This window comes from Halichoeres trimaculatus, unplaced genomic scaffold (genome assembly GCF_033239565.1).
Source record: "Halichoeres trimaculatus isolate MK-OKI-2021-1 unplaced genomic scaffold, fHalTri1.1 fHalTri1_scaffold_12, whole genome shotgun sequence".
Classification (NCBI taxonomy): domain Eukaryota; kingdom Metazoa; phylum Chordata; class Actinopteri; order Labriformes; family Labridae; genus Halichoeres; species Halichoeres trimaculatus.
In genome coordinates this window covers 35877081-35887992 of record NW_027437190.1, presented here as the reverse complement: position 1 = coordinate 35887992, position 10912 = coordinate 35877081, and the positions used below count along the sequence as shown (strand labels likewise).

Genomic DNA, 10912 nt, shown 5'->3' with positions numbered 1-10912 from the left:
CACACACACACACATTCACACACTCACTCACAGCTGAGGTTAAATGTGTTGTGAAAAGTCAAAGTGATGAAGACGAGTCGTGTCTGAGCTCAGCTTCAGGTGAGTTTCTTCTTTTTTATGATTCAAACTCTGAAAGTGGAAACGTCTCTGTGTGTGTTTCTGTGTCTCTGCTGCTGCTGGTAAAATCTCTGATGTCATGTTTCAGGAGCCAGATATGAAACTTTTTACACACAAACATCAGACTTTTAAAAACACTGATTTGCTGCTCTGTATTTGGCAGAATCAGGTCACAGAGAAACATGAAGATTTTTCACATTTGAGCCTCTGATTTATTTCTGTGTGACTTTATTTGGTCAGAGCAGCTCAGGTGATGACTTCAGGCAGCAGGAAAAGAGGCTGGAGGTGAATCCTGGAGCTTAACAGTCCTGATATCAAAATCTCACCTCCAGAAGACATATTTTATGATTTTTTTTTACTCAAAAACTGTGAGTGTAAACGACTGAGTTCTCTGGGCAGAAACTAGACCACTGAGTCTAAGACCTGGGTCATAGTTAGGGATCCAGAAACCTGCTCCAAATCTATCAGAATATTAATGATTTGGTGTTTTAGGGTGGACTGATTTCAGCGTCAATAGTTTCAAAGGAAAATGAAGCCTTAATTTACAAGTTAAATTTGTTCCTGGACAGAGCTCATAAGTCAAATTGTTTGTAACTCAAGTCAAATTTTCCCCATTAAAATTAACTAAAAAGCCATTAATCCAATCCGGACATAAAAAAAATAAAAAAAATAAAAAAATAATTCATACAGGTTTTTCAATAAGAAAAAAATATTGCAGGTAGTGAATATTGTATAATCAATAGTCAAATTTTCCCAATTAAAATGAATTGAAATGCCATTAGTCCGGTCTGGTCATATAAAAAGAAAAAAGAAAATTAAAAAACAATCAAAGAAAAAAAAAAATTATATGTTTTTAAATAAGAAAAAAATATTTCCAGATAGAGAATATTGTATATTCAATAATCACATTTTCCCCCAAAAAAAATGAATTAAAATGCCATTAATCCAATCCAGATGTTAAAAAAAAAAAAAAAGGAAAAAAAGAAATAAAAAGAATAGAACAAAAACATGTTTTTACATGTTTTTAAAAAAAGAAAAAAATTGCAAATCAAGAATTTTGTAAAATCAATAATTAAATTGTCCTTATTCAATTAATTTGAAATGCCATTTAACCAATCTGCAAGTTTAAAAAAAAAAAAGAAAAAAATTTTTTTTACATGTTTTTAATAAGAAAACAATATTTCCGTATAGATAATATTGTATTATCAATAGTCAAATTTTCCCAATTAAAATCAATTGAAAGCCATTAATCCAATCTGATTTTTTTTTTTAAATAAGAAGAAAAGAAAAGGAAAAAAAGAAAAAAGAAAAAAAAGAAAAATGTTTTTACATGTTTTTAAATAAGAATAAAATATTTGCAGATAGAGAATATTGTACAAAAACATGATATTACATCTTTCAATAAGCCTGTTTTTATGCAGTATAATGTTGAGCGTTCCTCTTGGAGATCAGACGTTGTGAAGATGCTGACTGTGAACTGGGAACATTAAATCTGTTTCTGCTGAAGTCAAACCTGGATTCAGAGTTTCAGTCACTGATGTGGTTCACAGTCAGACCTGGTGACTGAGGCTGATACACAGATACCTCACAGACTCTGGTGTTTCTGTGTAAAGTGTGACCCTGATAACTGGAGGATGAAGGTCGTCACTGAGCACGGTAACTCTTTAATCCAGATTACTCACTCCTCTGTAACGGTTGTGATCCTGTGAGCTGAAGTTGAGTCCACAGTTAATTATCGCATCTGAAAAACGACCACAAAACAACCAGACATTTTGATGCTGCTAATGACTGATAACTTGCCTAAGTGATTGGGCTGAATCCTGGTTCTGTCCTACCAGAGCTCATCTACCAACTCCAACCTCACCAAGCAGAGCTAACGTAACCTGGCTCTTCATTTTATTGATAGACTCTCAAGTTTGAACAGACCACTGCAGAATAACTGCTGACTGTGGGTTGGAGACAACATTAGCATATACAGATTAGCCCCTGTGTTATAGCGTGATGCTGTCCAAGCTAAGGGCTAATTTGCCTTGGGGCACGGCGGTTCTTGACCGGATTGAGAAGCTAAGATGTAGCATTGAAAATAAAACGTGTAACCAGCAGTATTGGTGCTGATGATCTCATTTTAAAGTGTCAAAAGGGAGAGTTTTTCAAGATCACTTTCAAACTCTTCACAGCCCTTTTAATTATTTTACTTTTTTTTATTTTTACTTTTTTTTATTTACTTTTTTTCAACTAATTATTATTATTTTTTTATTTTAATTATTTTAATTATTTTTAATTATTTATTTTACATTATTTATGAGTTAGTTTGTTTTTTGTTTTTGTTTTGTATCTTCAAAAAGCAAAGCTGCCCCAGAGCATTACTGGGGCACCGCCATGCTTTACTGTGGACAGGATATTCTTATCTACAGACAGTATGCTTCGTTCTTCCTCCTCTAGACATTTATTATTATTTTTTTTATTTTTTTTCTTGGAAGAGAGGGACAAGATTTCAGTTTTTCTGTTTATCCTCTTAGTGAATTGACGGTTACAACCACTGAATCTTGACTGAACGTTGAACGCCGCTGCCAAAAATGCATCTTCAGCTCTGCACGCTGCTGTGACTTTTTTGCAGAAATCTGTATTTTTCCTCTTGTAAAAGGAAGTTTCTGCCTCAGTGGGTCAGGTTAGGACACAAACAAACAAACCGTCCTCTGCAGACGGTGACGGTAGCTTCCTCTCCTGCGAGGTGAAATTACAGCGTTACAGTCTGGTGATTTTAAAAGCTGCAATTTGAAACTTTCCTCCAACAATTAACGGTTGATCTGCAGAGACCCCATCAGACGGCGAGAGGAAACAAACCTGCTCTCTGATCTGCTCTTTAACAGCTCTCTGCTGCTTTTCTCTCCCACTGTGGCTCTGCTTTTATTTCCTGGGGGATAAATCTGATTCTTCTCATTTATACATCAGAAAACTACAAACTCTTTCGTCTTTGACCCGGTATCTGTGAAATGTTTGTCGGTGTTTATCTGAGGAGATCTGCAGACTGATGCAATCATTGTAGAGATGCTTTAAATGAAACTTCTTCTGACAGGTGATTAATCCTTTTCCTGTTCAACCACAGCTCAGATCAGGGATTAAATTACGGCTCTGGCATATTTATTCTGGTGTGATGTTTTTATTTGTGCCAAACAAAAGTAGGACACGCAGCTCAAAGTTCTGAGCTGATCTGCACCAGTTTTTCCTGGTGTTGCTGTGCAGTGGACAAACTGCCAAACCTTCGTCTTCCCACAGAGCAGATTATTTTAGATTTCCACCAGGTCAAAGTTTCCCTAAAACTGACCCAGTGTTGTCGCCGTAGACTCATGTTTTTATATCCAGTTCCCTGAGAAGACAAAACAGCAAACATCCCGTGTTGGCACATTTCCTCTGAGCCCAAACCCTGATGCAGCTTTCTCTCTTCTCCAGGATTGAGCAACGTGTTGTTTTAATGACCTGACAAACAGAACGCGGCGCGGCACGGCGTGTTTCCTCGTGTTTCCTCTTGGCTGATACTTTTGATGACAAAGGAGCTTTGTGCTGCAGAGGCGTGATCCATCTCAATATTTGTGGCTTCCTTGTTTGGTTTTGGTGAATGATAAGATTTTATCTTTAGAGACTCTGATATGGAGATGATCTCAGGTAGAGCTCCCCCTGGACGTCTGCCAGAAAGGGACGCTGCGTGCTCCCAGTGGAGTAAACTCTCGCAGGTTTTATTTACAGTGAGCTCAAGCTGCAGCCGAGGATCTGGACATTTCCTGAAGTTTGTTTGTGCGCTGAAGCCTCCAGATCCCTGCTGCTGTTTGGCCTTTCCAGGACTTTCAAACGGTTTGATTTGCAGAGTTTATCTCAGTCTCCAGCTAAGTTTTCTTCTTGGTGAAGGAGCTGTGGGAGGAAACTATTTCCACCGCTCCAGCCCAAAGAATCCAGCTCCCATTGCAGATTGTGAGCAGAAAGTACAAACATTCAACTCTTTGGGAGAAACTCATCAAATCAGAACAACTTAAAACCCCAGAGCATCACAGAGGCACCGCCATGCTTCACTGTCCACAGGTGTTGTTTTCAAAATGTGCTTTCAGTGTTAGTATTTTGCATTTATTTGGCTTCTTTTGGTTGAAATTTGAGAAACTACTTCCAAATATTTATAAGGACAACAAATCAATTGAAAACACCTCAAATGATGGGATTTTGTCTGGATTCTTTTTCTAACACTGGCAAAAAAAAAAAATGTGTCTTCAAGCGCTTATTTTTTAGTCTGAGTCTTTGCACATGCTGTTAAATCTGTGCATCCTGACATAAAGTCCCAGTGCAGTAGTTTAAAAATCAATCTAAGGTCTACAGAGATGCAACTGGAGGTAGCCACAGACCCAACTCTGCAGAGATGGTCCTTCATCCAAAGGTTCGGTCATTTAGTAGTTGGGTTTGCATTAATTTGGTGTTACTCATCCAGAAACTAAGGTTACCCTTGGCTGACCTCCTGTTTGTCGTTAATGTGTGACTCATTTACTGACCTCAGCTCTGGACAAAGGTGTAGGAGGAGTCAGAGCTCACTGAGGCAGCAAACAAAGCCTGATGATCATGTTAGCAAACTTCAAACTGTGTCTTTAAGGTTAGAGTAAAGTGAGCAGTCCCCTCTCTGTCCCGTGTTTCCCTCAGAGGATGGTTTGACAGGTCGGAGCAGGAGACGCCTCGGGGACGCAGACTTTAACCTCAGCTTTCCTCTAAACGCTCAAACAGCTGCAGCATGGACAGCCTGCTCACACAGGAGCACATATGAAATTCACTCACAGTGATTTTATTAACAGAGCTGTTTCACATGTCAAACGCCCCGCCTCGTGCCAAATCAAAGCATTACTCAGGTTTTCCATCTGTCGTGAGTCAGTGGGCTAAAACAATTTGAAAAACAGGTGTGACTAACGCTGCCACGGCTCATTTATCCGAGCTTTTCCTGCTGTGACGAATCAAAACATCGGCTGTGACTGTAGCGTTGGAGAGAAAGCTGATGGTTTCTGTCAGCAGCTGGGAGGAAGTGGGAGGATGTTTAGACAAGAGCTTGAGTCAAGGATATTTTTATCACCTCGTTTAACCTCTGGCTTTAAACTCTGCACTTCCTTCTTCAGAGATGATATCTGCACTGAATTCTCCATTTCTAAACCATGAAAAACATCAATTAAAAATGTGTCACTCTTTACTTTCATAACCTGCAGATGACTCAGGTGCTGTTTAAGCATGACTACAACATAAATTTAAAAAAATAACTCAGATTTAAATTCTCAATATAGTTTGTTAAATCAGAAAACGCTTAAACTGTTCTAAATTTTTTGCAAATTTTTGAAATTTCAATTTTCTATTTTTTTGACGCGTTTTTAATACGACAAGATTTTGCAAATGTTTAAATCTCTTTTTTAACTTTTTTGTAAATTTTCAAATATCACAAACTTTTGTCATTTTTTTGCAATAATAATATAAAAAGTTCACAAATGTTTTGAAATTTTGGACTAAGATTTTTTTCTTGTGTGTGTGTGTGTTGGGGGGGGGGTACATTTTTTTCAATTCTTGCAAATTTGTTCAAAATTTCAAAATGTTTTGATATATCTTCCAAATTTTCATTTCAAAAGTTTTTTTTTTAATTGTTACAGATTCAATAAATTTTGATATTTTTTAGGTTCTGTAAATTCTTGAAAGTCTTTTTTTTTTGTACAGTTTTGCTGTTTTTTAATTTTACAGCATTTTAAATTTTTACATTTTTCAAAACTTTGCAAATATTTATTCATTTATTTTGCAAATTTTCAAATATCAAAATAATTCACAAATGTTTTGAATTTCAACTTTTTTAATAGTTTTTACTAATTTTTGGACAAACATTTTTTCTTGTGTGTGGGGGGGTGGTTTTGCACACTTTTTCAAACTTTTCAAGTTTTGTAAATTCTTGAAATTCCTTTTTTTTGGACAATTTTGCAGTTTTTTTATTTTACTTTTTTTTAATTTTGCATTTTTCCATTTTTTTCGCAAGTTTTTGAAATTTCAAATTGTTACATTTTTTCAAATTTATCATCGTCTTTTTTGTGAAGATAAATTAGATTTTGTTGCTCCAGAATGACTTGAATCCAGGTGATCTGAGGCAAAATGGCTCAAATGAAAGTAAAGGTTGCAGCCAAAGTTGTTTTGACGTGTGGTACCATCTTTAAAGAGATGCTCATTTGGCTTTGTGTGCAGGTGTCTACGCTGTTGATTCATCACAGAAGCAAAAATGAGGTTGAAAGGACCCAAAACAAATTTAATGTACGTCATCAAACTGAACAGGTTCACAAAATGCAAGAACTACAGTTTCCTTTGAGTTAGCGTAGGGTTTAACTTTGTCTGTAGTTTAACATCTCTGAGACAGCGTTCATGGAGTCATTATTTGTTGTTGTTGTCAGAAAAATTTGTAAATCATCGGACAACAGAAAGACTCTGAAATAGGGCCCTGAGGGACCCCAAAAGCCATTTAACCAGTTTGTAAAAGTATTGCCAAATTTATGCTTTATTTGGTGATTTTTCAGACACCTATGGGGACTCTTTTTAGATGAAGTGATTAATCTAGAAACTTCTTCCGGAGTTGGCAGACCCTGATATGAAAGCATGTATTGATCTTACTTTACTCAACGAGCAGAAACAGCCCCTCCCAGCTGCAGCCGGAGCAAATGAATCACACTCATGAGTGTCTCTTTAGGGTGACTTTTGCTGGATTCAAGCCTGGATTAAGGAGGAGGGTTGATATTCTGAAAAAACATTTGTATTTCATGGTGTTTTTACTCACTTTTTGAGACGTATGTGGTTGAAACTGCAGTTTGTTTAAAAGGAACATCAGTTATTGCAGTTGCCACCTTGTAACGTGAGTTTGTGCAAAGAAAAAAGATGAAACCAAGAAGCTGGATTCCTGTTTGCACGTGTAGCTTCTATCGAAATGTTTTGCAGAGCTCAGGTCAACAGATGATGTTTAGCTGCACTCCTGACTTTTATCCACACACGGAGTGAAAAGCAGGAGACGTCTTGATGTTGGACATAAACAGAGCAGCTCAGAAACGTGGAGGAGGACCTCGCTGACCCTGGAGCAGAGCGTCCTCAGCTCGAGCAGAAGTGAAGCTGTGTTTGTGCCGAGCAGATAAACACGGAGCATCGTTAAAGTGGAGTAAAGCTCGGTTTAATGAGGCAGCGTGAAAAAGCTGTTTGCCACCAACTATTGACTGTAGAGTAAATATCAGAGGCAGTGATCGAGCGCTGAGCTCAGAGGAGGACGTCAGAGATATCACAGTTTAATCAATACGAGACATTTCCTGTTTCTGTCAGAGCGCGGTCAGTGATTCAGAGCAGGACGACAGAGGTCAGAGGTCGAATACAGCGCCGATGTTCAGCTAAATGTTTAACAGATAATGAAAGCTCTACTAGGAAGGATGATGAATATGAACATTATCGTTTTTTTTTATTCTTGGTTTTGAAACTTTCAGAGTCTCTAATCAGGTTCCCTAAAAAAATCCAGCACGCTACAAAAATGCAATAAAATGCTACAAAAAAAATGTCATCATGAAAATGCTAACTATCAAAAGCTCCACTGTTATGAGAATTCAGTCCCAGTGTAAGCTTAGACTGTAAAACAAATGGACAGTAATCAACAAGGCAACAAACCACAGTTAATTGCTGCAACAGTATACCACACTCTTCAAAAACATCCAGTGATTAGTGCTAAAAAATCACAAGAGCTGGTCTGAGACCTTCTGACTCCTCCTCCCCCTGAGGATGAAGAGGTGAAGGCTCAGATTAAGGTCTAAGTGTTCTCTGAACAGATGAGTCTTCAGACATCTCTTAAAGTAGAAAGGGACTCTGTCAATCGTACAGAGTTAGGTAATTCATTCACCATTTGGGAACAACAGAGGAGAAGAGTCTGGCTAGAGATTTGGAGCCGCACTGGGCTGGGAGCACCAGGCGTCTTTCACAAGCAGAGCGTAGAGACCAGAAGGAGTGTAGACCTGGATGATGACCTGGATTTATCCTTTAAAATCCAACTACTTTATTTATACGGCACATTTTATAAACAGAACGTCTCCAAAGTGCTGCACGAAACTCCAACTACAAACAAAACAATAATAAAACTAAAAACTTGGGCTGTCATTTTAACTCGTTAATTAGATTAATTAATTACACCGCACATTAACGCGTTATAAAAATTAACGCAGATTAATCTGGATCCCAAGCCAGCGGGGCGTTCTAAGACACACTTATTTTTAAATGTCTAGCATTTACAAACCGTGTGTCCTACTTGGAAAAAGAGGTGTTCTCGTCAGATTCTCAGATTTCCGACGTTCCCTGAATGTATCACACGTGAAAAAACAGGAGGGAGGGAAGCGAGAGTGATTTGTGACTGCCTTCCACATCGCGTTTATTCACACGCCCTTTTTGAAATTCTGCAGAAAATCAACCGTTTGCTCAATTCTGTAAAAAACAGATAATTCTTCACTCTTTACTGCTTTAAACAAGCTCTGAATGATCGATATTTGTCCTGTGTTTAAATCTAAAGAATTCTTTGAAAATTTCCTTCCATCTTCCTGGTGTCATGTTTCAGCTTGGGGCTGCTCTGCACCAATCAGCAACAGTTTGTGTGTTCAGAGCATGTTAAACTGAAAATACTTCACTTTTCTTTGATCCAAGACTTAAATAAAGTGTTTTGTACATAGTTCCTCACAGTTTTTAGCCTTTAGCCCTGGTTCTCCTGACCTCATAGAAGTATAGAAGTTCATATTGCAGTGAAAATTGAGTCCACATCGAGTAAAAATGTGAACAGAAGCAAAAACCGTCCTAAAAATCAAATCAGCTTATCTTAGGTGCAGGACTGTGTAGATTTTGTAAAGATAGAACCATAAAACTTTTTTCATGTGTTCCTTATGCCTCAGGGTACCTAAAATGTGTTGTATACATTCCCACCTTATTTTTAAATGTTTTTTTAGTGTCTTTTAATGTAATTTTAATGTCCTGGAATTCAAATTCTTATTTTGGGACCTTAAGCAGATATGAGATTAAAATGCAATTAATTAGATTAATTAATTACAAATCCTGTAATTAATTAGATTAATTTTTTTAATCGCCTGACAGCACTACTAAAAACCAATAACACTAAGAAAATATACTAAAACAGAAAAAAGTAGCTAAAAGCAAGAAATATAAATAATAAAAACAAAATAGAGAATAATAGAAAAATAAATAGAGTAATAGAAAAGACATGGGGATCACACAGCTCATGTGGTGTTAAGCTAAAAAATCAAAATAGGTCTTCAGACGAGACTCAGAACTCTCCACTGTGGGGGCTGTTTGGACACGTGGGGGCAGAGAGTTACAGAGTTTAGGGCTGACCACAGAAAATACCTGGTCCCCCCTGGTTTTAGGTCTCGTCTGAGGCACCACGAGCTGGAGCTGGATCTGGATCTGGTCCTCAGACCTCAGGGCAGGAACATGCATGGCCTGAATTTACGTCTTTTTCTCGTCTGGTTACTCAGGGCTCTGTAGTCGTTCTTGTAATCGTGTTTGTTTTTGATATTCCTGCTTTACCCCAACATTAAGTCACAGACACACTGTGTGTGTGAAGCGTCATTATTCAGCTCCTCAAACAGGAGCAGATTTATGTTCATTCACTGCAGAGCGACAGTTTCTCCTCCTGTCTCCGTGCTGCTCACGTCCCACCCTCCGTATTTCTTTAAAGACTGAATATGGACGCAGTGATTTGCATTCAGAGATTTACACACTTCCAGAGTTACTGTCAGGTGTGTGTGTGTGTGTGTGTGTGTGTGTGTGTGTGTGTGTGTGTGTGTGTGTGTGTGTGACAGGGAGTGGATTTTAAAACAATGACATTAAATCTGAGGCTCTTCCTCCTCCTGGTTTTGCTGCAGCACCTGTTGGTCTGGCTCCGGAGATGAAGACGCTCTTTGTTCGTCCACATGTCAGAGTTTGAGACACTCGCTCCATGTGTTCAAAGAAAACAAATATGTTCCGTCTTGGCGTGCAGCGGAGGGGGCGGGGTTTCCCAGACATCTTTACGGCTCGGAGCTGGAAGCAGGCCAAACTGCACGTGAGGAGAACTGCCCTGGATATGAGCAATAATCTGTGTTTGTATACACACGGAGCTGCTGGTGTCGTCCTTTCAGTCTGACCCAGACGTCATAAAACCTGTTATCGTGACCCGTACGTGATGGAGGCACGGCTCTGCTCAGAGACCGCTCAGGATAACCTCCTCCACGGAGAACAGCCCGCTCATTTCTGACCCTTTCACTGAAAACTTAGAGGAAACTGAACATTTATCAGCTTCTCTGGTGTAGAGCGGTACCTTTCTCTCAGCTCACTTCCTGCATCCAAAACAAGTCTCTGATTAGGTCCACCTGCCTCTCGTTACTTATCCACACGAAGACGTTCAGTCTGAGTCTTCCTGTTTCTCTAACCGTCCACTGAGACGAGACAGATTCCTGTGCATCTGCTCTCTTTGGTTTAATAATCTCTGAATCCATACTTTGGGTTTTGATGAAGTTATTCAGAGCAGACAGGACTGAAGGTGGAGCAAACCCAGGCCATACGCTCAGGGTCTAACCTCATGGGGGGCAACCACAGCTGGCCGTACTATCAGGCCAATCAGGCACTTATTCATCGGCTTTTTGTTGCTGACAAATTTCTACCCCACGCTTCAGCCCAGCCGTTGGTTATAACCCACAAATGAATTGGTTTATTAACCGACATGAAATCCAAAAGAAGAAGA

General features: G+C 38.7%; 1 protein-coding gene across 1 annotated transcript in view; it reads left to right on the top strand.

The window, feature by feature from the left end:
* tlr18 (toll-like receptor 18) overlaps positions 1-10912 on the top strand; it is a 32919-nt gene continuing 22007 nt past the window's right edge. Inside the window, exon 1 of the mRNA XM_074684232.1 lies at positions 1-99. The gene's annotated coding sequence lies outside the window, so the exon portion shown is untranslated. The remainder of the gene's footprint in view (positions 100-10912) is intronic.